The sequence below is a fragment of the Nerophis ophidion genome, linkage group LG13, assembly GCF_033978795.1.
Source record: "Nerophis ophidion isolate RoL-2023_Sa linkage group LG13, RoL_Noph_v1.0, whole genome shotgun sequence".
Lineage (NCBI taxonomy): Eukaryota > Metazoa > Chordata > Actinopteri > Syngnathiformes > Syngnathidae > Nerophis > Nerophis ophidion.
The window spans coordinates 26,436,863-26,459,835 of NC_084623.1; the positions used below are offsets into that span (position 1 = coordinate 26,436,863).

Genomic DNA, 22,973 nt, shown 5'->3' on the forward strand with positions numbered 1-22,973 from the left:
AGATACTTGCCGCACTTGTCAAAACGCTACATTATGCTCGTCCAAACAAACCGCTGGTCTCCACCCAAAACATGTTTGTTTGGTTTTGACTCGGTCTGAAATTTATAGCAAGATTTGCAGTGTCGCCAACAGTGACCCATGTGCCTCAAGGCACTTCAGTGCTAACAGTGGGGCAAAAGTCCAAAGAGTTACATAGGCTGAGAAAAAGAGCAGTGATAATTGTATCACACACGTGTAGCTCATTGCAGAAAGGTCCTGTCAACCAGCTTGCCACATTTAAAAATTGAATTCTGAGGACTACCTCTCGGCTTACGGCCATACTACCCGAAGATCGCCCGATCTCGTCTGATCTCGGAAGCTAAGCTGGGTCCGGCCTGGTTAGTACTTGGTTGGGAGACTGCCTAGGAATACCAGGTGCTGTAGGCTTTTAGCGATGCTACCAGTATAGGGCGCACTTTCTCCCTTTTGTTTTTTTCACAATGGCTATAGATACTTGCCACACTTGTCAAAACGCTACATTATGCTCGTCCAAACAAAACGCTGGTCTCCACCCAAAACACGTTTAGTTTTGACTCGGTCTGAAATTTATAGCAAGATTTGCAGTGTCGCCAACAGTGACCCATGTGCCTCAAGGCACTTCAGTGCTAACAGTGGGGCAAAAGTCCAAAGAGTTACATAGGCTGAGAAAAAGAGTAGTGATTATTGTATCACACACGTGTAGCTCATTGCAGAAAGGTCCTGTCAACCAGCTTCCCACATTTAAAAATTGAAGTCTGAGGACTGCGTCTCGGCTTACGGCCATACTACCCGAAGATCGCCTGATCTCGTCTGAGCTCGGAAGCTAAGCTGGGTCTGGCCTGGTTAGTACTTGGATGGGAGACTGCCTAGGAATACCAGGTGCTGTAGGTTTTTAGCGACGCTCCCAGTATAGGGCGCACTTTCTCCCTTTTGTTTTTGTCACAATGGCTATAGATACTTGCCACACTTGTCAAAACGCTACATTATGCTCGTCCAAACAAACCGCTGGTCTCCACCCAAAACATGTTTGTTTAGTTTTGACTCGGTCTGAAATTTATAGCAAGATTTGCAGTGTCGCCAACAGTGACCCATGTGCCTCAAGGCACTTCAGTGCTAACATTGGGGCAAAAGTCCAAAGAGTTACATAGGCTGAGAAAAAGAGCAGTGATTATTGTATCACACACGTGTAGCTCATTGCAGAAAGGTCCTGTCAACCAGCTTGCCACATTTAAAAATTGAATTCTGAGGACAGCCTCTCGGCTTACGGCCATACTGCCCGAAGATCGCCCGATCTCGTCTGATCTCGGAAGCTAAGCTGGGTCTGGCCTGGTTAGTACTTGGATGGGAGACTGCCTAGGAATACCAGGTGCTGTAGGCTTTTAGCGATGCTCCCAGTATAGGGCGCACTTTCTCCCTTTTGTTTTTGTCACAATGGCTATAGATACTTGCCACACTTGTCAAAACGCTACATTATGCTCGTCCAAACAAAACGCTGGTCTCCACCCAAAACAAGTTTAGTTTTGACACGGTCTGAAATTTATAGCAAGATTTGCAGTGTCGCCAACAGTGACCCATGTGCCTCAAGGCAATTCAGTGCTAACAGTGGGGCAAAAGTCCAAAGAGTTACATAGGCTGAGAAAAAGAGCAGTGATTATTGTATCACACACGTGTAGCTCATTGCAGAAAGGTCCTGTCAACCAGCTTGCCACATTTAAAAATTGAATTCTGAGGATTGCCTCTCGGCTTACGGCCATACTACTCGAAGATCGCCCGATCTCGTCTGATCTCGGAAGCTAAGCTGTGTCTGGCCTGGTTAGTACTCGGATGGGAGACTGCCTAGGAATACCAGGTGCTGTAGGCTTTTAGCGATGCTCCCAGTATAGGGCGCACTTTCTCCCTTTTGTTTTTGTCACAATGGCTATAGATACTTGCCACACTTGTCAAAACGCTACATTATGCTCGTCCAAACAAAACGCTGGTCTCCACCCAAAACATGTTTAGTTTTGACTCGGTCTGAAATTTATAGCAAGATTTGCAGTGTCGCCAATAGTGACCCATGTGCCTCAAGGCACTTCAGTGCTAACAGTGGGGCAAAAGTCGTAAGAGTTACATAGGATGAGAAAAAGAGCAGTGATTATTGTATCACACACGTGTAGCTCATTGCAGAAAGTTCCTGTCAAACAGCTTGCCACATTTAAAAATTGAATTCTGAGGACTACCTCTCGGCTTACGGCCATACTACCCGAAGATCGCCCGATCTCGTCTGATCTCGGAAGCTAAGCTGGGTCTGGCCTGGTTAGTACTTGGTTGGGAGACTCCCTAGGAATACCAGGTGCTGTAGGCTTTTAGCGATGCTACCAGTATAGGGCGCACTTTCTCCCTTTTGTTTTTTTCACAATGGCTATAGATATTTGCCACACTTGTCAAAACGCTACATTATGCTCGTCCAAACAAACCGCTGGTCTCTACCCAAAACATGTTTGTTTATTTTTGACTCGGTCTGAAATTTATAGCAAGATTTGCAGTGTCGCCAACAGTGACCCATGTGCCTCAAGGCACTTCAGTGCTAACAGTGGGGCAAAAGTCCAAAGAGTTACATAGGCTGAGAAAAAGAGCAGTGATTATTGTATCACACACGTGTAGCTCATTGCAGAAAGGTCCTGTCAACCAGCTTGCACATTTAAAAATTGAATTCTGAGGACTGCCTCTCGGCTTACGGCCATACTACCCGAAGATAGCCCGATCTCGTCTGATCTCGGAAGCTAAGTTGGGTCTGGCCTGGTTAGTGCTTGGATGGGAGACTGCCTAGAAATACCAGGTGCTGTAAGCTTTTAGCGATGCTCCCAGTATAGGGCGCACTTTCTCCCTTTTGTTTCTGTCACAATGGCTATAGATACTTGCCACACTTGTCAAAACGCTACATTATGCTCGTCCAAACAAAACGCTGTTCTCCACCCAAAACAAGTTTAGTTTTGACTCGGTCTGAAATTTATAGCAAGATTTGCAGTGTCGCCAACAGTGACCCATGTGCCTCAAGGCACTTCAGTGCTAACAGTGGGGCAAAAGTCCAAAGAGTTACATAGGCTGAGAAAAAGAGCAGTGATTATTGTATCACACACGTGTAGCTCATTGCAGAAAGGTCCTGTCAACCAGCTTGCCACATTTAAAAATTGAATTCTGAGGATTGCCTCTCGGCTTACGGCCATACTACCCGAAGATCGCCCGATCTCGTCTGATCTCGGAAGCTAAGCTGGGTCTGGCCTGGTTATTACTTGGATGGGAGACTGCCTAGGAATACCAGGTGCTTTAGGCTTTTAGCGATGCTCCCAGTATAGGGCGCACTTTCTCCCTTTTGTTTTTGTCACAATGGCTATAGATACTTGCCACACTAGTCAAAACGCTACATTATGCTCGTCCAAACAAAACGCTGGTCTCCACCCAAAACATGTTTTGTTTTGACTCGGTCTGAAATTTATAGCAAGATTTGCAGTGTCGCCAATAGTGACCCATGTGCCTCAAGGCACTTCAGTGCTAACAGTGGGGCAAAAGTCGTAAGAGTTACATAGGCTGAGAAAAAGAGCAGTGATTATTGTATCACACACGTGTAACTCATTGCAGAAAGGTCCTGTCAACCAGCTTGCCACATTTAAAAATTGAATTCTGAGGACTACCTCTCGGCTTACGGCCATACTACCCGAAGATCGCCCGATCTCGTCTGATCTCGGAAGCTAAGCTGGGTCTGGCCTGGTTAGTACTTGGTTGGGAGACTCCCTAGGAATGCCAGGTGCTGTAGGCTTTTAGCGATGCTACCAGTATAGGGCGCACTTTCTCCCTTTTGTTTTTTTCACAATGGCTATAGATATTTGCCACACTTGTCAAAACGCTACATTATGCTCGTCCAAACAAACCGCTGGTCTCCACCCAAAACATGTTTGTTTAGTTTTGACTCGGTCTGAAATTTATAGCAAGATTTGCAGTGTCGCCAACAGTGACCCATGTGCCTCAAGGCACTTCAGTGCTAACATTGGGGCAAAAGTCCAAAGAGTTACATAGGCTGAGAAAAAGAGCAGTGATTATTGTATCACACACGTGTAGCTCATTGCAGAAAGGTCCTGTCAACCAGCTTGCCACATTTAAAAATTGAATTCTGAGGACAGCCTCTCGGCTTACGGCCATACTGCCCGAAGATCGCCCGATCTCGTCTGATCTCGGAAGCTAAGCTGGGTCTGGCCTGGTTAGTACTTGGATGGGAGACTGCCTAGGAATACCAGGTGCTGTAGGCTTTTAGCGATGCTCCCAGTATAGGGCGCACTTTCTCCCTTTTGTTTTTGTCACAATGGCTATAGATACTTGCCACACTTGTCAAAACGCTACATTATGCTCGTCCAAACAAAACGCTGGTCTCCACCCAAAACAAGTTTAGTTTTGACTCGGTCTGAAATTTATAGCAAGATTTGCAGTGTCGCCAACAGTGACCCATGTGCCTCAAGGCAATTCAGTGCTAACAGTGGGGCAAAAGTCCAAAGAGTTACATAGGCTGAGAAAAAGAGCAGTGATTATTGTATCACACACGTGTAGCTCATTGCAGAAAGGTCCTGTCAACCAGCTTGCCACATTTAAAAATTGAATTCTGAGGATTGCCTCTCGGCTTACGGCCATACTACTCGAAGATCGCCCGATCTCGTCTGATCTCGGAAGCTAAGCTGTGTCTGGCCTGGTTAGTACTTGGATGGGAGACTGCCTAGGAATACCAGGTGCTGTAGGCTTTTAGCGATGCTCCCAGTATAGGGCGCACTTTCTCCCTTTTGTTTTTGTCACAATGGCTATAGATACTTGCCACACTTGTCAAAACGCTACATTATGCTCGTCCAAACAAAACGCTGGTCTCCACCCAAAACATGTTTAGTTTTGACTCGGTCTGAAATTTATAGCAAGATTTGCAGTGTCGCCAATAGTGACCCATGTGCCTCAAGGCACTTCAGTGCTAACAGTGGGGCAAAAGTCGTAAGAGTTACATAGGATGAGAAAAAGAGCAGTGATTATTGTATCACACACGTGTAGCTCATTGCAGAAAGTTCCTGTCAAACAGCTTGCCACATTTAAAAATTGAATTCTGAGGACTACCTCTCGGCTTACGGCCATACTACCCGAAGATCGCCCGATCTCGTCTGATCTCGGAAGCTAAGCTGGGTCTGGCCTGGTTAGTACTTGGTTGGGAGACTCCCTAGGAATACCAGGTGCTGTAGGCTTTTAGCGATGCTACCAGTATAGGGCGCACTTTCTCCCTTTTGTTTTTTTCACAATGGCTATAGATATTTGCCACACTTGTCAAAACGCTACATTATGCTCGTCCAAACAAACCGCTGGTCTCCACCCAAAACATGTTTGTTTATTTTTGACTCGGTCTGAAATTTATAGCAAGATTTGCAGTGTCGCCAACAGTGACCCATGTGCCTCAAGGCACTTCAGTGCTAACAGTGGGGCAAAAGTCCAAAGAGTTACATAGGCTGAGAAAAAGAGCAGTGATTATTGTATCACACACGTGTAGCTCATTGCAGAAAGGTCCTGTCAACCAGCTTGCCACATCTAAAAATTGAATTCTGAGGACTGCCTCTCGGCTTACGGCCATACTACCCGAAGATCGCCCGATCTCGTCTGATCTCGGAAGCTAAGCTGGGTCTGGCCTGCTTAGTACTTGGATGGGAGACTGCCTAGGAATACCAGGTGCTGTAGGCTTTTAGCGATGCTCCCAGTATAGGGCGCACTTTCTCCCTTTTGTTTTTGTCACAATGGCTATAGATACTTGCCACACTTGTCAAAACGCTACATTATGCTCGTCCAAACAAAACGCTGGTCTCCACCCAAAACAAGTTTAGTTTTGACTCGGTCTGAAATTTATAGCAAGATTTGCAGTGTCGCCAACAGTGACCCATGTGCCTCAAGGCACTTCAGTGCTAACAGTGGGGAAAAAGTCCAAAGAGTTACATAGGCTGAGAAAAAGAGCAGTGATTATTGTATCGCACACGTGTAACTCATTGCAGAAAGGTCCTGTCAACCAGCTTGCCACATTTAAAAATTGAATTCTGAGGACTACCTCTCGGCTTACGGCCATACTACCCGAAGATCGCCCGATCTCGTCTGATCTCGGAAGCTAAGCTGGGTTAGGCCTGGTTAGTACTTGGTTGGGAGACTCCCTAGGCATACCAGGTGCTGTAGGCTTTTAGCGATGCTACCAGTATAGGGCGCACTTTCTCCCTTTTGTTTTTTTCACAATGGCTATAGATATTTGCCACACTTGTCAAAACGCTACATTATGCTCGTCCAAACAAACCGCTGGTCTCCACCCAAAACATGTTTGTTTAGTTTTGACTCGGTCTGAAATTTATAGCAAGATTTGCAGTGTCGCCAACAGTGACCCATGTGCCTCAAGGCACTTCAGTGCTAACATTGGGGCAAAAGTCCAGAGAGTTACATAGGCTGAGAAAAAGAGCAGTGATTATTGTATCACACACGTGTAGCTCATTGCAGAAAGGTCCTGTCAACCAGCTTGCCACATTTAAAAATTGAATTCTGAGGACAGCCTCTCGGCTTACGGCCATACTGCCCGAAGCTCGCCCGATCTCGTCTGATCTCGGAAGCTAAGCTGGGTCTGGCCTGGTTAGTACTTGGATGGGAGACTGCCTAGGAATACCAGGTGCTGTAGGCTTTTAGCGATGCTCCCAGTATAGGGCGCACTTTCTCCCTTTTGTTTTTGTCACAATGGCTATAGATACTTGCCACACTTGTCAAAACGCTACATTATGCTCGTCCAAACAAAACGCTGTTCTCCACCCAAAACAAGTTTAGTTTTGACTCGGTCTGAAATTTATAGCAAGATTTGCAGTGTCACCAGCAGTGACCCATGTGCCTCAAGGCACTTCAGTGCTAACAGTGGGGCAAAAGTCCAAAGAGTTACATAGGCTGAGAAAAAGAGCAGTGATTATTGTATCACAGACGTGTAGCTCATTGCAGAAAGGTCCTGTCAACCAGCTTGCCACATCTAAAAATTGAATTCTGAGGACTGCCTCTCGGCTTACGGCCATACTACCCGAAGATCGCCCGATCTCGTCTGATCTCGGAAGCTAAGCTGGGTCTGGCCTGGTTAATACTTGGATGGGAGACTGCCTAGGAATACCAGGTGCTGTAGGCTTTTAGCGATGCTCCCAGTATAGGGCGCACTTTCTCCCTTTTGTTTTTGTCACAATGGCTATAGATACTTGCCACACTTGTCAAAACGCTACATTATGCTCGTCCAAACAAAACGCTGGTCTCCACCCAAAACATGTTTAGTTTTGACTCGGTCTGAAATTTATAGCAAGATTTGCAGTGTCGCCAACAGTGACCCATGTGCCTCAAGGCAATTCAGTGCTAACAGTGGGGCAAAAGTCCAAAGAGTTACATAGGCTGAGAAAAAGAGCAGTGATTATTGTATCACACACGTGTAGCTCATTGCAGAAAGGTCCTGTCAACCAGCTTGCCACATTTAAAAATTGAATTCTGAGGATTGCCTCTCGGCTTACGGCCATACTACCCGAAGATCGCCCGATCTCGTCTGATCTCGGAAGCTAAGCTGGGTCTGGCCTGGTTAGTACTTGGATGGGAGACTGCCTAGGAATACCAGGTGCTGTAGGCTTTTAGCGATGCTCCCATTATAGGGCGCACTTTCTCCCTTTTGTTTTTGTCACAATGGCTATAGATACTTGCCACACTTGTCAAAACGCTACATTATGCTCGTCCAAACAAACCGCTGGTCTCCACCCAAAACATGTTTGTTTAGTTTTGACTCGGTCTGAAATTTATAGCAAGATTTGCAGTGTCGCCAACAGTGACCCATGTGCCTCAAGGCACTTCAGTGCTAACATTGGGGCAAAAGTCCAAAGAGTTACATAGGCTGAGAAAAAGAGCAGTGATTATTGTATCACACACGTGTAGCTCATTGCAGAAAGGTCCTGTCAACCAGCTTGCCACATTTAAAAATTGAATTCTGAGGACAGCCTCTCGGCTTACGGCCATACTGCCCGAAGATCGCCCGATCTCGTCTGATCTCGGAAGCTAAGCTGGGTCTGGCCTGGTTAGTACTTGGATGGGAGACTGCCTAGGAATACCAGGTGCTGTAGGCTTTTAGCGATGCTCCCAGTATAGGGCGCACTTTCTCCCTTTTGTTTTTGTCACAATGGCTATAGATACTTGCCACACTTGTCAAAACGCTACATTATGCTCGTCCAAACAAAACGCTGGTCTCCACCCAAAACAAGTTTAGTTTTGACACGGTCTGAAATTTATAGCAAGATTTGCAGTGTCGCCAACAGTGACCCATGTGCCTCAAGGCAATTCAGTGCTAACAGTGGGGCAAAAGTCCAAAGAGTTACATAGGCTGAGAAAAAGAGCAGTGATTATTGTATCACACACGTGTAGCTCATTGCAGAAAGGTCCTGTCAACCAGCTTGCCACATTTAAAAATTGAATTCTGAGGATTGCCTCTCGGCTTACGGCCATACTACTCGAAGATCGCCCGATCTCGTCTGATCTCGGAAGCTAAGCTGTGTCTGGCCTGGTTAGTACTCGGATGGGAGACTGCCTAGGAATACCAGGTGCTGTAGGCTTTTAGCGATGCTCCCAGTATAGGGCGCACTTTCTCCCTTTTGTTTTTGTCACAATGGCTATAGATACTTGCCACACTTGTCAAAACGCTACATTATGCTCGTCCAAACAAAACGCTGGTCTCCACCCAAAACATGTTTAGTTTTGACTCGGTCTGAAATTTATAGCAAGATTTGCAGTGTCGCCAATAGTGACCCATGTGCCTCAAGGCACTTCAGTGCTAACAGTGGGGCAAAAGTCGTAAGAGTTACATAGGATGAGAAAAAGAGCAGTGATTATTGTATCACACACGTGTAGCTCATTGCAGAAAGTTCCTGTCAAACAGCTTGCCACATTTAAAAATTGAATTCTGAGGACTACCTCTCGGCTTACGGCCATACTACCCGAAGATCGCCCGATCTCGTCTGATCTCGGAAGCTAAGCTGGGTCTGGCCTGGTTAGTACTTGGTTGGGAGACTCCCTAGGAATACCAGGTGCTGTAGGCTTTTAGCGATGCTACCAGTATAGGGCGCACTTTCTCCCTTTTGTTTTTTTCACAATGGCTATAGATATTTGCCACACTTGTCAAAACGCTACATTATGCTCGTCCAAACAAACCGCTGGTCTCTACCCAAAACATGTTTGTTTATTTTTGACTCGGTCTGAAATTTATAGCAAGATTTGCAGTGTCGCCAACAGTGACCCATGTGCCTCAAGGCACTTCAGTGCTAACAGTGGGGCAAAAGTCCAAAGAGTTACATAGGCTGAGAAAAAGAGCAGTGATTATTGTATCACACACGTGTAGCTCATTGCAGAAAGGTCCTGTCAACCAGCTTGCACATTTAAAAATTGAATTCTGAGGACTGCCTCTCGGCTTACGGCCATACTACCCGAAGATAGCCCGATCTCGTCTGATCTCGGAAGCTAAGTTGGGTCTGGCCTGGTTAGTGCTTGGATGGGAGACTGCCTAGAAATACCAGGTGCTGTAAGCTTTTAGCGATGCTCCCAGTATAGGGCGCACTTTCTCCCTTTTGTTTCTGTCACAATGGCTATAGATACTTGCCACACTTGTCAAAACGCTACATTATGCTCGTCCAAACAAAACGCTGTTCTCCACCCAAAACAAGTTTAGTTTTGACTCGGTCTGAAATTTATAGCAAGATTTGCAGTGTCGCCAACAGTGACCCATGTGCCTCAAGGCACTTCAGTGCTAACAGTGGGGCAAAAGTCCAAAGAGTTACATAGGCTGAGAAAAAGAGCAGTGATTATTGTATCACACACGTGTAGCTCATTGCAGAAAGGTCCTGTCAACCAGCTTGCCACATTTAAAAATTGAATTCTGAGGATTGCCTCTCGGCTTACGGCCATACTACCCGAAGATCGCCCGATCTCGTCTGATCTCGGAAGCTAAGCTGGGTCTGGCCTGGTTATTACTTGGATGGGAGACTGCCTAGGAATACCAGGTGCTTTAGGCTTTTAGCGATGCTCCCAGTATAGGGCGCACTTTCTCCCTTTTGTTTTTGTCACAATGGCTATAGATACTTGCCACACTAGTCAAAACGCTACATTATGCTCGTCCAAACAAAACGCTGGTCTCCACCCAAAACATGTTTTGTTTTGACTCGGTCTGAAATTTATAGCAAGATTTGCAGTGTCGCCAATAGTGACCCATGTGCCTCAAGGCACTTCAGTGCTAACAGTGGGGCAAAAGTCGTAAGAGTTACATAGGCTGAGAAAAAGAGCAGTGATTATTGTATCACACACGTGTAACTCATTGCAGAAAGGTCCTGTCAACCAGCTTGCCACATTTAAAAATTGAATTCTGAGGACTACCTCTCGGCTTACGGCCATACTACCCGAAGATCGCCCGATCTCGTCTGATCTCGGAAGCTAAGCTGGGTCTGGCCTGGTTAGTACTTGGTTGGGAGACTCCCTAGGAATGCCAGGTGCTGTAGGCTTTTAGCGATGCTACCAGTATAGGGCGCACTTTCTCCCTTTTGTTTTTTTCACAATGGCTATAGATATTTGCCACACTTGTCAAAACGCTACATTATGCTCGTCCAAACAAACCGCTGGTCTCCACCCAAAACATGTTTGTTTAGTTTTGACTCGGTCTGAAATTTATAGCAAGATTTGCAGTGTCGCCAACAGTGACCCATGTGCCTCAAGGCACTTCAGTGCTAACATTGGGGCAAAAGTCCAAAGAGTTACATAGGCTGAGAAAAAGAGCAGTGATTATTGTATCACACACGTGTAGCTCATTGCAGAAAGGTCCTGTCAACCAGCTTGCCACATTTAAAAATTGAATTCTGAGGACAGCCTCTCGGCTTACGGCCATACTGCCCGAAGATCGCCCGATCTCGTCTGATCTCGGAAGCTAAGCTGGGTCTGGCCTGGTTAGTACTTGGATGGGAGACTGCCTAGGAATACCAGGTGCTGTAGGCTTTTAGCGATGCTCCCAGTATAGGGCGCACTTTCTCCCTTTTGTTTTTGTCACAATGGCTATAGATACTTGCCACACTTGTCAAAACGCTACATTATGCTCGTCCAAACAAAACGCTGGTCTCCACCCAAAACAAGTTTAGTTTTGACTCGGTCTGAAATTTATAGCAAGATTTGCAGTGTCGCCAACAGTGACCCATGTGCCTCAAGGCAATTCAGTGCTAACAGTGGGGCAAAAGTCCAAAGAGTTACATAGGCTGAGAAAAAGAGCAGTGATTATTGTATCACACACGTGTAGCTCATTGCAGAAAGGTCCTGTCAACCAGCTTGCCACATTTAAAAATTGAATTCTGAGGATTGCCTCTCGGCTTACGGCCATACTACTCGAAGATCGCCCGATCTCGTCTGATCTCGGAAGCTAAGCTGTGTCTGGCCTGGTTAGTACTTGGATGGGAGACTGCCTAGGAATACCAGGTGCTGTAGGCTTTTAGCGATGCTCCCAGTATAGGGCGCACTTTCTCCCTTTTGTTTTTGTCACAATGGCTATAGATACTTGCCACACTTGTCAAAACGCTACATTATGCTCGTCCAAACAAAACGCTGGTCTCCACCCAAAACATGTTTAGTTTTGACTCGGTCTGAAATTTATAGCAAGATTTGCAGTGTCGCCAATAGTGACCCATGTGCCTCAAGGCACTTCAGTGCTAACAGTGGGGCAAAAGTCGTAAGAGTTACATAGGATGAGAAAAAGAGCAGTGATTATTGTATCACACACGTGTAGCTCATTGCAGAAAGTTCCTGTCAAACAGCTTGCCACATTTAAAAATTGAATTCTGAGGACTACCTCTCGGCTTACGGCCATACTACCCGAAGATCGCCCGATCTCGTCTGATCTCGGAAGCTAAGCTGGGTCTGGCCTGGTTAGTACTTGGTTGGGAGACTCCCTAGGAATACCAGGTGCTGTAGGCTTTTAGCGATGCTACCAGTATAGGGCGCACTTTCTCCCTTTTGTTTTTTTCACAATGGCTATAGATATTTGCCACACTTGTCAAAACGCTACATTATGCTCGTCCAAACAAACCGCTGGTCTCCACCCAAAACATGTTTGTTTATTTTTGACTCGGTCTGAAATTTATAGCAAGATTTGCAGTGTCGCCAACAGTGACCCATGTGCCTCAAGGCACTTCAGTGCTAACAGTGGGGCAAAAGTCCAAAGAGTTACATAGGCTGAGAAAAAGAGCAGTGATTATTGTATCACACACGTGTAGCTCATTGCAGAAAGGTCCTGTCAACCAGCTTGCCACATCTAAAAATTGAATTCTGAGGACTGCCTCTCGGCTTACGGCCATACTACCCGAAGATCGCCCGATCTCGTCTGATCTCGGAAGCTAAGCTGGGTCTGGCCTGCTTAGTACTTGGATGGGAGACTGCCTAGGAATACCAGGTGCTGTAGGCTTTTAGCGATGCTCCCAGTATAGGGCGCACTTTCTCCCTTTTGTTTTTGTCACAATGGCTATAGATACTTGCCACACTTGTCAAAACGCTACATTATGCTCGTCCAAACAAAACGCTGGTCTCCACCCAAAACAAGTTTAGTTTTGACTCGGTCTGAAATTTATAGCAAGATTTGCAGTGTCGCCAACAGTGACCCATGTGCCTCAAGGCACTTCAGTGCTAACAGTGGGGAAAAAGTCCAAAGAGTTACATAGGCTGAGAAAAAGAGCAGTGATTATTGTATCGCACACGTGTAACTCATTGCAGAAAGGTCCTGTCAACCAGCTTGCCACATTTAAAAATTGAATTCTGAGGACTACCTCTCGGCTTACGGCCATACTACCCGAAGATCGCCCGATCTCGTCTGATCTCGGAAGCTAAGCTGGGTTAGGCCTGGTTAGTACTTGGTTGGGAGACTCCCTAGGCATACCAGGTGCTGTAGGCTTTTAGCGATGCTACCAGTATAGGGCGCACTTTCTCCCTTTTGTTTTTTTCACAATGGCTATAGATATTTGCCACACTTGTCAAAACGCTACATTATGCTCGTCCAAACAAACCGCTGGTCTCCACCCAAAACATGTTTGTTTAGTTTTGACTCGGTCTGAAATTTATAGCAAGATTTGCAGTGTCGCCAACAGTGACCCATGTGCCTCAAGGCACTTCAGTGCTAACATTGGGGCAAAAGTCCAGAGAGTTACATAGGCTGAGAAAAAGAGCAGTGATTATTGTATCACACACGTGTAGCTCATTGCAGAAAGGTCCTGTCAACCAGCTTGCCACATTTAAAAATTGAATTCTGAGGACAGCCTCTCGGCTTACGGCCATACTGCCCGAAGCTCGCCCGATCTCGTCTGATCTCGGAAGCTAAGCTGGGTCTGGCCTGGTTAGTACTTGGATGGGAGACTGCCTAGGAATACCAGGTGCTGTAGGCTTTTAGCGATGCTCCCAGTATAGGGCGCACTTTCTCCCTTTTGTTTTTGTCACAATGGCTATAGATACTTGCCACACTTGTCAAAACGCTACATTATGCTCGTCCAAACAAAACGCTGTTCTCCACCCAAAACAAGTTTAGTTTTGACTCGGTCTGAAATTTATAGCAAGATTTGCAGTGTCACCAGCAGTGACCCATGTGCCTCAAGGCACTTCAGTGCTAACAGTGGGGCAAAAGTCCAAAGAGTTACATAGGCTGAGAAAAAGAGCAGTGATTATTGTATCACAGACGTGTAGCTCATTGCAGAAAGGTCCTGTCAACCAGCTTGCCACATCTAAAAATTGAATTCTGAGGACTGCCTCTCGGCTTACGGCCATACTACCCGAAGATCGCCCGATCTCGTCTGATCTCGGAAGCTAAGCTGGGTCTGGCCTGGTTAATACTTGGATGGGAGACTGCCTAGGAATACCAGGTGCTGTAGGCTTTTAGCGATGCTCCCAGTATAGGGCGCACTTTCTCCCTTTTGTTTTTGTCACAATGGCTATAGATACTTGCCACACTTGTCAAAACGCTACATTATGCTCGTCCAAACAAAACGCTGGTCTCCACCCAAAACATGTTTAGTTTTGACTCGGTCTGAAATTTATAGCAAGATTTGCAGTGTCGCCAACAGTGACCCATGTGCCTCAAGGCAATTCAGTGCTAACAGTGGGGCAAAAGTCCAAAGAGTTACATAGGCTGAGAAAAAGAGCAGTGATTATTGTATCACACACGTGTAGCTCATTGCAGAAAGGTCCTGTCAACCAGCTTGCCACATTTAAAAATTGAATTCTGAGGATTGCCTCTCGGCTTACGGCCATACTACCCGAAGATCGCCCGATCTCGTCTGATCTCGGAAGCTAAGCTGGGTCTGGCCTGGTTAGTACTTGGATGGGAGACTGCCTAGGAATACCAGGTGCTGTAGGCTTTTAGCGATGCTCCCATTATAGGGCGCACTTTCTCCCTTTTGTTTTTGTCACAATGGCTATAGATACTTGCCACACTTGTCAAAACGCTACATTATGCTCGTCCAAACAAAACGCTGGTCTCCACCCAAAACATGTTTAGTTTTGACTCGGTCTGAAATTTATAGCAAGATTTGCAGTGTCGCCAATAGTGACCCATGCGCCTCAAGGCACTTCAGTGCTAACAGTGGGGCAAAAGTCGTAAGAGTTACATAGGCTGAGAAAAAGAGCAGTGATTATTGTATCACACACGTGTAACTCATTGCAGAAAGGTCCTGTCAACCAGCTTGCCACATTTAAAAATTGAATTCTGAGGACTACCTCTCGGCTTACGGCCATACTACCCGAAGATCGCCCGATCTCGTCTGATCTCGGAAGCTAAGCTGGGTCTGGCCTGGTTAGTACTTGGTTGCGAGACTCCCTAGGAATACCAGGTGCTGTAGGCTTTTAGCGATGCTACCAGTATAGGGCGCACTTTCTCCCTTTTGTTTTTTTCACAATGGCTATAGATATTTGCCACACTTGTCAAAACGCTACATTATGCTCGTCCAAACAAACCGCTGGTCTCCACCCAAAACATGTTTGTTTATTTTTGACTCGGTCTGAAATTTATAGCAAGATTTGCAGTGTCGCCAACAGTGACCCATGTGCCTCAAGGCACTTCAGTGCTAACATTGGGGCAAAAGTCCAAAGAGTTACATAGGCTGAGAAAAAGAGCAGTGATTATTGTATCACACACGTGTAGCTCATTGCAGACAGGTCCTGTCAACCAGCTTGCCACATTTAAAAATTGAATTCTGAGGACTACCTCTCGGCTTACGGCCATACTGCCCGAAGATCGCCCGATCTCGTCTGATCTCGGAAGCTAAGCTGGGTCTGGCCTGGTTAGTACTTGGATGGGAGACTGCCTAGGAATACCAGGTGCTGTAGGCTTTTAGCGATGCTCCCAGTATAGGGCGCACTTTCTCACTTTTGTTTTTGTCACAATGGCTATAGATACTTGCCACACTTGTCAAAACGCTACATTATGCTCGTCCAAACAAAACGCTGTTCTCCACCCAAAACAAGTTTAGTTTTGACTCGGTCTGAAATTTATAGCAAGATTTGCAGTGTCGCCAACAGTGACCCATGTGCCTCAAGGCACTTCAGTGCTAACAGTGGGGCACAAGTCCAAAGAGTTACATAGGCTGAGAAAAAGAGCAGTGATTATTGTATTACACACGTGTAGCTCATTGCAGAAAGGTCCTGTCAACCAGCTTGCCACATCTAAAAATTGAATTCTGAGGACTGCCTCTCGGCTTACGGCCATACAACCCGAAGATCGCCCAATCTCGTCTGATCTCGGAAGCTAACCTGGGTCTGGCCTGGTTAGTACTTAGTTGGGAGACTCCCTAGGAATACCAAGTGCTGTAGGCTTTTAGCGATGCCCCCAGTATAGGGCGCACTTTCTCCCTTTTGTTTTTCTCACAATGGCTATAGATACTTGCCACACTTGTCAAAACGCTACATTATGCTCGTCCAAACAAAACGCTGGTCTCCACCCAAAACATGTTTAGTTTTGACTCGGTCTGAAATTTATAGCAAGATTTGCAGTGTCGCCAACAGTGACCCATGTGCCGCAAGGCACTTCAGTGCTAACAGTGGGGCAAAAGTCCAAAGAGTTACATAGGCTGAGAAAAAGAGCAGTGATTATTGTATCACACACGTGTAGCTCATTGCAGAAAGGTCCTGTCAACCAGCTTGCCACATTTAAAAGTTGAATTCTGAGGGCTGCCTCTCGGCTTACGGCCATACTACCCGAAGATCGCCCGATCTCGTCTGATCTCGGAAGCTAAGCTGGGTCTGGCCTGGTTAGTACTTGGATCGGAGACTGCCTAGGAATACCAGGTGCTGTAGGCTTTTAGCGATGCTCCCAGTATAGGGCGCACTTTCTCCCTTTTGTTTTTGTCACAATGGCTATAGATACTTGCCACACTTGTCAAAACGCTACATTATGCTCGTCCAAACAAAACGCTGGTCTCCACCCAAAACAAGTTTAGTTTTGCCTCGGTCTGAAGTTTATAGCAAGATTTGCAGTGTCGCCAACAGTGACCCATGTGCCTCAAGGCACTTCAGTGCTAACAGTGGGGCAAAAGTCCAAAGAGTTACATAGGCTGAGAAAAGGAGCAGTGATTATTGTATCACACACGTGTAGCTCATTGCAGAAAGGTCCTGTCAACCAGCTTGCCACATTTAAAAATTGGATTCTGAGGACTGCCTCTCGGCTTACGGCCATACTACCCGAAGATCGCCTGATCTCGTCTGATCTCGGAAGCTAAGATGGGTCTGGCCTGGTTAGTACTTGGATGGGAGACTGCCTAGGAATACCAGGTGCTGTAGGCTTTTAGCGATGCTCCCAGTATAGGGCGCACTTTCTCCCTTTTGTTTTTGTCACAATGGCTATAGATACTTGCCACACTTGTCAAAACGCTACATTATGCTCGTCCAAACAAAACGCTGGTCTCCACCCAAAACATGTTTAGTTTTGACTCGGTCTGAAATTTATAGCAAGATTTGCAGTGTCGCCAATAGTGACCCATGTGCCTCAAGGCACTTCAGTGCTAACAGTGGGGCAAAAGTCATAAGAGTTACATAGGCTGAGAAAAAGAGCAGAGATTATTGTATCACACACGTGTAACTCATTGCAGAAAGGTCCTGTCAACCAGCTTGCCACATTTAAAAATTGAATTCTGAGGACTGCCTCTCGGCTTACGGCCATACTACCCGAAGATCGCCCGATCTCGTCTGATCTCGGAAGCTAAGCTGGGTCTGGCCTGGTTAGTACTTGGTTGGGAGACTGCCTAGGAATACCAGGTGCTGTAGGATTTTAGCGATGCTACCAGTATAGGGCGCACTTTCTCCCTTTTGTTTTTTTCGCAATGGCTATAGATATTTGCCACACTTGTCAAAACGCTACATTATGCTCGTCCAAACAAACCGCTGGTCTCCACCCAAAACATGTTTGTTTAGTTTTGACTCGGTCTGAAATTTATAGCAAGATTTGCAGTGTCGCCAACAGTGACCCATGTGCCTCAAGGCACTTCAGTGCTAACAGTGGGGCAAAAGTCCAAAGAGTTACATAGGCTGAGAAAAAGAGCAGTGATTATTGTATCACACACGTGTAGCTCATTGCAGAAAGGTCCTGTCAACCAGCTTGCCACATTTAAAAATTGGATTCTGAGGACTGCCTCTCGGCTTACGGCCATACTACCCGAAGATCGCCCGATCTCGTCTGATCTCGGAAGCTAAGCTGGGTCTGGCCTGGTTAGTACTTGGATCGGAGACTGCCTAGGAATACCAGGTGCTGTAGGCTTTTAGCGATGCTCCCAGTATAGGGCGCACTTTCTCCCTTTTGTTTTTTTCGCAATGGCTATAGATATTTGCCCCACTTGTCAAAACGCTACATTATGCTCGTCCAAACAAACCGCTGGTCTCCACCCAAAACATGTTTGTTTAGTTTTGACTCGGTCTGAAATTTATAGCAAGATTTGCAGTGTCGCCAACAGTTACCCATGTGCCGCAAGGCACTTCAGTGCTAACAGTGGGGCAAAAGTCCAAACAGTTACATAGGCTGAGAAAAAGAGCACTGATTATTGTATCACACACGTGTAGCTCATTGCAGAAAGGTCCTGTCAACCAGCTTGCCACATTTAAAAGTTGAATTCTGAGGACTGCCTCTCGGCTTACGGCCATACTACCCGAAGATCGCCCGATCTCGTCTGATCTCGGAAGCTAAGCTGGGTCTGGCCTGGTTAGTACTTGGATCGGAGACTGCCTAGGAATACCAGGTGCTGTAGGCTTTTAGCGATGCTCCCAGTATAGGGCGCACTTTCTCCCTTTTGTTTTTGTCACAATGGCTATAGATACTTGCCACACTTGTCAAAACGCTACATTATGCTCGTCCAAACAAAACGCTGGTCTCCACCCAAAACAAGTTTAGTTTTGCCTCGGTCTGAAGTTTATAGCAAGATTTGCAGTGTCGCCAACAGTGACCCATGTGCCTCAAGGCACTTCAGTGCTAACAGTGGGGCAAAAGTCCAAAGAGTTACATAGGCTGAGAAAAGGAGCAGTGATTATTGTATCACACACGTGTAGCTCATTGCAGAAAGGTCCTGTCAACCAGCTTGCCACATTTAAAAATTGGATTCTGAGGACTGCCTCTCGGCTTACGGCCATACTACCCGAAGATCGCCTGATCTCGTCTGATCTCGGAAGCTAAGATGGGTCTGGCCTGGTTAGTACTTGGATGGGAGACTGCCTAGGAATACCAGGTGCTGTAGGCTTTTAGCGATGCTCCCAGTATAGGGCGCACTTTCTCCCTTTTGTTTTTGTCACAATGGCTATAGATACTTGCCACACTTGTCAAAACGCTACATTATGCTCGTCCAAACAAAACGCTGGTCTCCACCCAAAACATGTTTAGTTTTGACTCGGTCTGAAATTTATAGCAAGATTTGCAGTGTCGCCAATAGTGACCCATGTGCCTCAAGGCACTTCAGTGCTAACAGTGGGGCAAAAGTCGTAAGAGTTACATAGGCTGAGAAAAAGAGCAGAGATTATTGTATCACACACGTGTAACTCATTGCAGAAAGGTCCTGTCAACCAGCTTGCCACATTTAAAAATTGAATTCTGAGGACTGCCTCTCGGCTTACGGCCATACTACCCGAAGATCGCCCGATCTCGTCTGATCTCGGAAGCTAAGCTGGGTCTGGCCTGGTTAGTACTTGGTTGGGAGACTGCCTAGGAATACCAGGTGCTGTAGGATTTTAGCGATGCTACCAGTATAGGGCGCACTTTCTCCCTTTTGTTTTTTTCGCAATGGCTATAGATATTTGCCACACTTGTCAAAACGCTACATTATGCTCGTCCAAACAAAACGCTGGTCTCCACCCAAAACATGTTTGTTTAGTTTTGACTCGGTCTGAAATTTATAGCAAGATTTGCAGTGTCGCCAACAGTTACCCATGTGCCGCAAGGCACTTCAGTGCTAACAGTGGGGCAAAAGTCCAAACAGTTACATAGGCTGAGAAAAAGAGCACTGATTATTGTATCACACACGTGTAGCTCATTGCAGAAAGGTCCTGTCAACCAGCTTGCCACATTTAAAAGTTGAATTCTGAGGACTGCCTCTCGGCTTACGGCCATACTACCCGAAGATCGCCCGATCTCGTCTGATCTCGGAAGCTAAGCTGTGTCTGGCCTGGTTAGTACTTGGATGGGAGACTGCCTAGGAATACCAGGTGCTGTAGGCTTTTAGCGATGCTCCCAGTATAGGGCGCACTTTCTCCCTTTTGTTTTTGTCACAATGGCTATTGATACTTGCCACACTTGTCAAAACGCTACATTATGCTCGTCCAAACAAAACGTTGGTCTCCACCCAAAACAAGTTTAGTTTTGACTCGGTCTGAAATTTATAGCAAGATTTGCAGTGTCGCCAACAGTGACCCATGTGCCTCAAGGCACTTCAGTGCTAACAGTGGGGCAAAAGTCCAAAGAGTTACATAGGCTGAGAAAAAGAGCAGTGATTATTGTATCACACACGTGTAGCTCATTGCAGAAAGGTCCTGTCAACCAGCTTGCCACATTTAAAAGTTGAATTCTGAGGACTGCCTCTCGGCTTACGGCCATACTACCCAAAGATCGCCCGATCTCGTCTGATCTCGGAAGCTAAGCTGGGTCTGGCCTGGTTAGTACTTGGATCGGAGACTGCCTAGGACTACCAGGTGCTGTAGGCTTTTAGCGATGCTCCCAGTATAGGGCGCACTTTCTCCCTTTTGTTTTTGTCACAATGGCTATAGATACTTGCCACACTTGTCAAAACGCTACATTATGCTCGTCCAAACAAAACGCTGGTCTCCACCCAAAACAAGTTTAGTTTTGCCTCGGTCTGAAGTTTATAGCAAGATTTGCAGTGTCGCCAACAGTGACCCATGTGCCTCAAGGCACTTCAGTGCTAACAGTGGGGCAAAAGTCCAAAGAGTTACATAGGCTGAGAAAAGGAGCAGTGATTATTGTATCACACACGTGTAGCTCATTGCAGAAAGGTCCTGTCAACCAGCTTGCCACATTTAAAAATTGGATTCTGAGGACTGCCTCTCGGCTTACGGCCATACTACCCGAAGATCGCCTGATCTCGTCTGATCTCGGTAGCTAAGATGGGTCCGGCCTGGTTAGTACTTGGATGGGAGACTGCCTAGGAATACCAGGTGCTGTAGGCTTTTAGCGATGCTCCCAGTATAGGGCGCACTTTCTCCCTTTTGTTTTTGTCACAATGGCTATAGATACTTGCCACACTTGTCAAAACGCTACATTATGCTCGTCCAAACAAAACGCTGGTCTCCACCCAAAACATGTTTAGTTTTGACTCGGTCTGAAATTTATAGCAAGATTTGCAGTGTCGCCAATAGTGACCCATGTGCCTCAAGGCACTTCAGTGCTAACAGTGGGGCAAAAGTCGTAAGAGTTACATAGGCTGAGAAAAAGAGCAGTGATTATTGTATCACACACGTGTAACTCATTGCAGAAAGGTCCTGTCAACCAGCTTGCCACATTTAAAAATTGAATTCTGAGGACTGCCTCTCGGCTTACGGCCATACTACCCGAAGATCGCCCGATCTCGTCTGATCTCGGAAGCTAAGCTGGTCTGGCCTGGTTAGTACTTGGTTGGGAGACTGCCTAGGAATACCAGGTGCTGTAGGCTTTTAGCGATGCTACCAGTACAGGGCGCACTTTCTCCCTTTTGTTTTTTTCGCAATGGCTATAGATATTTGCCACACTTGTCAAAACGCTACATTATGCTCGTCCAAACAAACCGCTGGTCTCCACCCAAAACATGTTTGTTTAGTTTTGACTCGGTCTGAAATTTATAGCAAGATTTGCAGTGTCGCCAACAGTTACCCATGTGCCGCAAGGCACTTCAGTGCTAACAGTGGGGCAAAAGTCCAAACAGTTACATAGGCTGAGAAAAAGAGCACTGATTATTGTATCACACACGTGTAGCTCATTGCAGAAAGGTCCTGTCAACCAGCTTGCCACATTTAAAAGTTGAATTCTGAGGACTGCCTCTCGGCTTACGGCCATACTACCCGAAGATCGCCCGATCTCGTCTGATCTCGGAAGCTAAGCTGTGTCTGGCCTGGTTAGTACTTGGATGGGAGACTGCCTAGGAATACCAGGTGCTGTAGGCTTTTAGCGATGCTCCCAGTATAGGGCGCACTTTCTCCCTTTTGTTTTTGTCACAATGGCTATTGATACTTGCCACACTTGTCAAAACGCTACATTATGCTCGTCCAAACAAAACGTTGGTCTCCACCCAAAACAAGTTTAGTTTTGACTCGGTCTGAAATTTATAGCAAGATTTGCAGTGTCGCCAACAGTGACCCATGTGCCTCAAGGCACTTCAGTGCTAACAGTGGGGCAAAAGTCCAAAGAGTTACATAGGCTGAGAAAAAGAGCAGTGATTATTGTATCACACACGTGTAGCTCATTGCAGAAAGGTCCTGTCAACCAGCTTGCCACATTTAAAAATTGGATTCAGAGGACTGCCTATCGGCTTACAGCCATACTACCCGAAGATCGCCCGATCTCGTCTGATCTCGGAAGCTAAGCTGGGTCTGACCTGGTTAGTACTTGGTTGGGAGACTGCCTAGGAATACCAGGTGCTGTAGGCTTTTAGCGATGCTCCCAGTATAGGGCGCACTTTCTCCCTTTTGTTTTTGTCACAATGGCTATTGATACTTGCCACACTTGTCAAAACGCTACATTATGCTCGTCCAAACAAAACATTGGTCTCCACCCAAAACAAGTTCAGTTTTGACTCGGTCTGAAATTTATAGCAAGATTTGCAGTGTCGCCAACAGTGACCCATGTGCCTCAAGGCACTTCAGTGCTAACAGTGGGGCAAAAGTCCAAAGAGTTACATAGGCTGAGAAAAAGAGCAGTGATTATTGTATCACACACGTGTAGCTCATTGCAGAAAGGTCCTGTCAACCAGCTTGCCACATTTAAAAATTTAATTCTGAGGACTGCCTCTCGGCTTACGGCCATACTACCTGAAGATCGCCCGATCTCGTCTGATCTCGGAAGCTAAGCTGGGTCTGGCCTGGTTAGTACTTGGATGGGAGACTGCCTAGGAATACCAGGTGCTGTAGGCTTTTAGCGATGCTCCCAGTATAGGGCGCACTTTCTCCCTTTTGTTTTTGTCACAATGGCTATAGATACTTGCCACACTTGTCAAAACGCTACATTATGCTCGTCCAAACAAAACGCTGGTCTCCACCCAAAACATGTTTAGTTTTGACTCGGTCTGAAATTTATAGCAAGATTTGCAGTGTCGCCAACAGTGACCCATGTGCCTCAAGGCACTTCAGTGCTAACAGTGGGGCAAAAGTCCAAAGAGTTACATAGGCTGAGAAAAAGAGCAGTG

The 22,973-nt window shown here is 46.3% G+C and overlaps 47 pseudogenes; all 47 read left to right on the forward strand.

Moving 5' to 3' along the window:
- The first annotated feature begins 307 nt into the window (after nucleotides 1-307).
- LOC133565658 (5S ribosomal RNA) lies at nucleotides 308-426 on the forward strand (annotated as a pseudogene).
- A 364-nt stretch (nucleotides 427-790) lies between these two features.
- On the forward strand, nucleotides 791-909 carry LOC133566504 (5S ribosomal RNA; annotated as a pseudogene).
- A 368-nt stretch (nucleotides 910-1,277) lies between these two features.
- LOC133567753 (5S ribosomal RNA) lies at nucleotides 1,278-1,396 on the forward strand (annotated as a pseudogene).
- Nucleotides 1,397-1,760: 364 nt separating this feature from the next.
- On the forward strand, nucleotides 1,761-1,879 carry LOC133565888 (5S ribosomal RNA; annotated as a pseudogene).
- Nucleotides 1,880-2,243: 364 nt separating this feature from the next.
- Nucleotides 2,244-2,362, forward strand: LOC133565315 (5S ribosomal RNA; annotated as a pseudogene).
- Nucleotides 2,363-2,729: 367 nt separating this feature from the next.
- LOC133567014 (5S ribosomal RNA) lies at nucleotides 2,730-2,848 on the forward strand (annotated as a pseudogene).
- Nucleotides 2,849-3,212: 364 nt separating this feature from the next.
- Nucleotides 3,213-3,331, forward strand: LOC133567147 (5S ribosomal RNA; annotated as a pseudogene).
- Nucleotides 3,332-3,695: 364 nt separating this feature from the next.
- LOC133565786 (5S ribosomal RNA) lies at nucleotides 3,696-3,814 on the forward strand (annotated as a pseudogene).
- A 368-nt stretch (nucleotides 3,815-4,182) lies between these two features.
- Nucleotides 4,183-4,301, forward strand: LOC133567754 (5S ribosomal RNA; annotated as a pseudogene).
- A 364-nt stretch (nucleotides 4,302-4,665) lies between these two features.
- Nucleotides 4,666-4,784, forward strand: LOC133565716 (5S ribosomal RNA; annotated as a pseudogene).
- A 364-nt stretch (nucleotides 4,785-5,148) lies between these two features.
- On the forward strand, nucleotides 5,149-5,267 carry LOC133565316 (5S ribosomal RNA; annotated as a pseudogene).
- Nucleotides 5,268-5,635: 368 nt separating this feature from the next.
- LOC133565921 (5S ribosomal RNA) lies at nucleotides 5,636-5,754 on the forward strand (annotated as a pseudogene).
- Nucleotides 5,755-6,118: 364 nt separating this feature from the next.
- On the forward strand, nucleotides 6,119-6,237 carry LOC133565415 (5S ribosomal RNA; annotated as a pseudogene).
- Nucleotides 6,238-6,605: 368 nt separating this feature from the next.
- Nucleotides 6,606-6,724, forward strand: LOC133565142 (5S ribosomal RNA; annotated as a pseudogene).
- A 364-nt stretch (nucleotides 6,725-7,088) lies between these two features.
- Nucleotides 7,089-7,207, forward strand: LOC133565945 (5S ribosomal RNA; annotated as a pseudogene).
- A 364-nt stretch (nucleotides 7,208-7,571) lies between these two features.
- On the forward strand, nucleotides 7,572-7,690 carry LOC133567672 (5S ribosomal RNA; annotated as a pseudogene).
- Nucleotides 7,691-8,058: 368 nt separating this feature from the next.
- Nucleotides 8,059-8,177, forward strand: LOC133567755 (5S ribosomal RNA; annotated as a pseudogene).
- A 364-nt stretch (nucleotides 8,178-8,541) lies between these two features.
- LOC133565890 (5S ribosomal RNA) lies at nucleotides 8,542-8,660 on the forward strand (annotated as a pseudogene).
- Nucleotides 8,661-9,024: 364 nt separating this feature from the next.
- On the forward strand, nucleotides 9,025-9,143 carry LOC133565317 (5S ribosomal RNA; annotated as a pseudogene).
- Nucleotides 9,144-9,510: 367 nt separating this feature from the next.
- Nucleotides 9,511-9,629, forward strand: LOC133567016 (5S ribosomal RNA; annotated as a pseudogene).
- Nucleotides 9,630-9,993: 364 nt separating this feature from the next.
- Nucleotides 9,994-10,112, forward strand: LOC133567148 (5S ribosomal RNA; annotated as a pseudogene).
- A 364-nt stretch (nucleotides 10,113-10,476) lies between these two features.
- Nucleotides 10,477-10,595, forward strand: LOC133565787 (5S ribosomal RNA; annotated as a pseudogene).
- Nucleotides 10,596-10,963: 368 nt separating this feature from the next.
- Nucleotides 10,964-11,082, forward strand: LOC133567756 (5S ribosomal RNA; annotated as a pseudogene).
- A 364-nt stretch (nucleotides 11,083-11,446) lies between these two features.
- On the forward strand, nucleotides 11,447-11,565 carry LOC133565717 (5S ribosomal RNA; annotated as a pseudogene).
- A 364-nt stretch (nucleotides 11,566-11,929) lies between these two features.
- On the forward strand, nucleotides 11,930-12,048 carry LOC133565319 (5S ribosomal RNA; annotated as a pseudogene).
- A 368-nt stretch (nucleotides 12,049-12,416) lies between these two features.
- On the forward strand, nucleotides 12,417-12,535 carry LOC133565923 (5S ribosomal RNA; annotated as a pseudogene).
- Nucleotides 12,536-12,899: 364 nt separating this feature from the next.
- Nucleotides 12,900-13,018, forward strand: LOC133565417 (5S ribosomal RNA; annotated as a pseudogene).
- Nucleotides 13,019-13,386: 368 nt separating this feature from the next.
- Nucleotides 13,387-13,505, forward strand: LOC133565143 (5S ribosomal RNA; annotated as a pseudogene).
- A 364-nt stretch (nucleotides 13,506-13,869) lies between these two features.
- LOC133565947 (5S ribosomal RNA) lies at nucleotides 13,870-13,988 on the forward strand (annotated as a pseudogene).
- A 364-nt stretch (nucleotides 13,989-14,352) lies between these two features.
- On the forward strand, nucleotides 14,353-14,471 carry LOC133567674 (5S ribosomal RNA; annotated as a pseudogene).
- Nucleotides 14,472-14,835: 364 nt separating this feature from the next.
- On the forward strand, nucleotides 14,836-14,954 carry LOC133566883 (5S ribosomal RNA; annotated as a pseudogene).
- Nucleotides 14,955-15,322: 368 nt separating this feature from the next.
- LOC133567757 (5S ribosomal RNA) lies at nucleotides 15,323-15,441 on the forward strand (annotated as a pseudogene).
- Nucleotides 15,442-15,805: 364 nt separating this feature from the next.
- On the forward strand, nucleotides 15,806-15,924 carry LOC133567300 (5S ribosomal RNA; annotated as a pseudogene).
- Nucleotides 15,925-16,288: 364 nt separating this feature from the next.
- Nucleotides 16,289-16,407, forward strand: LOC133565881 (5S ribosomal RNA; annotated as a pseudogene).
- Nucleotides 16,408-16,771: 364 nt separating this feature from the next.
- Nucleotides 16,772-16,890, forward strand: LOC133565780 (5S ribosomal RNA; annotated as a pseudogene).
- Nucleotides 16,891-17,254: 364 nt separating this feature from the next.
- Nucleotides 17,255-17,373, forward strand: LOC133566271 (5S ribosomal RNA; annotated as a pseudogene).
- A 368-nt stretch (nucleotides 17,374-17,741) lies between these two features.
- On the forward strand, nucleotides 17,742-17,860 carry LOC133565882 (5S ribosomal RNA; annotated as a pseudogene).
- A 368-nt stretch (nucleotides 17,861-18,228) lies between these two features.
- LOC133565883 (5S ribosomal RNA) lies at nucleotides 18,229-18,347 on the forward strand (annotated as a pseudogene).
- A 364-nt stretch (nucleotides 18,348-18,711) lies between these two features.
- LOC133565781 (5S ribosomal RNA) lies at nucleotides 18,712-18,830 on the forward strand (annotated as a pseudogene).
- Nucleotides 18,831-19,194: 364 nt separating this feature from the next.
- On the forward strand, nucleotides 19,195-19,313 carry LOC133566272 (5S ribosomal RNA; annotated as a pseudogene).
- Nucleotides 19,314-19,681: 368 nt separating this feature from the next.
- Nucleotides 19,682-19,800, forward strand: LOC133566071 (5S ribosomal RNA; annotated as a pseudogene).
- Nucleotides 19,801-20,164: 364 nt separating this feature from the next.
- LOC133566797 (5S ribosomal RNA) lies at nucleotides 20,165-20,283 on the forward strand (annotated as a pseudogene).
- Nucleotides 20,284-20,647: 364 nt separating this feature from the next.
- On the forward strand, nucleotides 20,648-20,766 carry LOC133566436 (5S ribosomal RNA; annotated as a pseudogene).
- Nucleotides 20,767-21,130: 364 nt separating this feature from the next.
- LOC133566922 (5S ribosomal RNA) lies at nucleotides 21,131-21,248 on the forward strand (annotated as a pseudogene).
- Nucleotides 21,249-21,616: 368 nt separating this feature from the next.
- Nucleotides 21,617-21,735, forward strand: LOC133566072 (5S ribosomal RNA; annotated as a pseudogene).
- Nucleotides 21,736-22,099: 364 nt separating this feature from the next.
- LOC133566063 (5S ribosomal RNA) lies at nucleotides 22,100-22,218 on the forward strand (annotated as a pseudogene).
- Nucleotides 22,219-22,582: 364 nt separating this feature from the next.
- Nucleotides 22,583-22,701, forward strand: LOC133565329 (5S ribosomal RNA; annotated as a pseudogene).
- The last annotated feature ends 272 nt before the right edge of the window (nucleotides 22,702-22,973 follow it).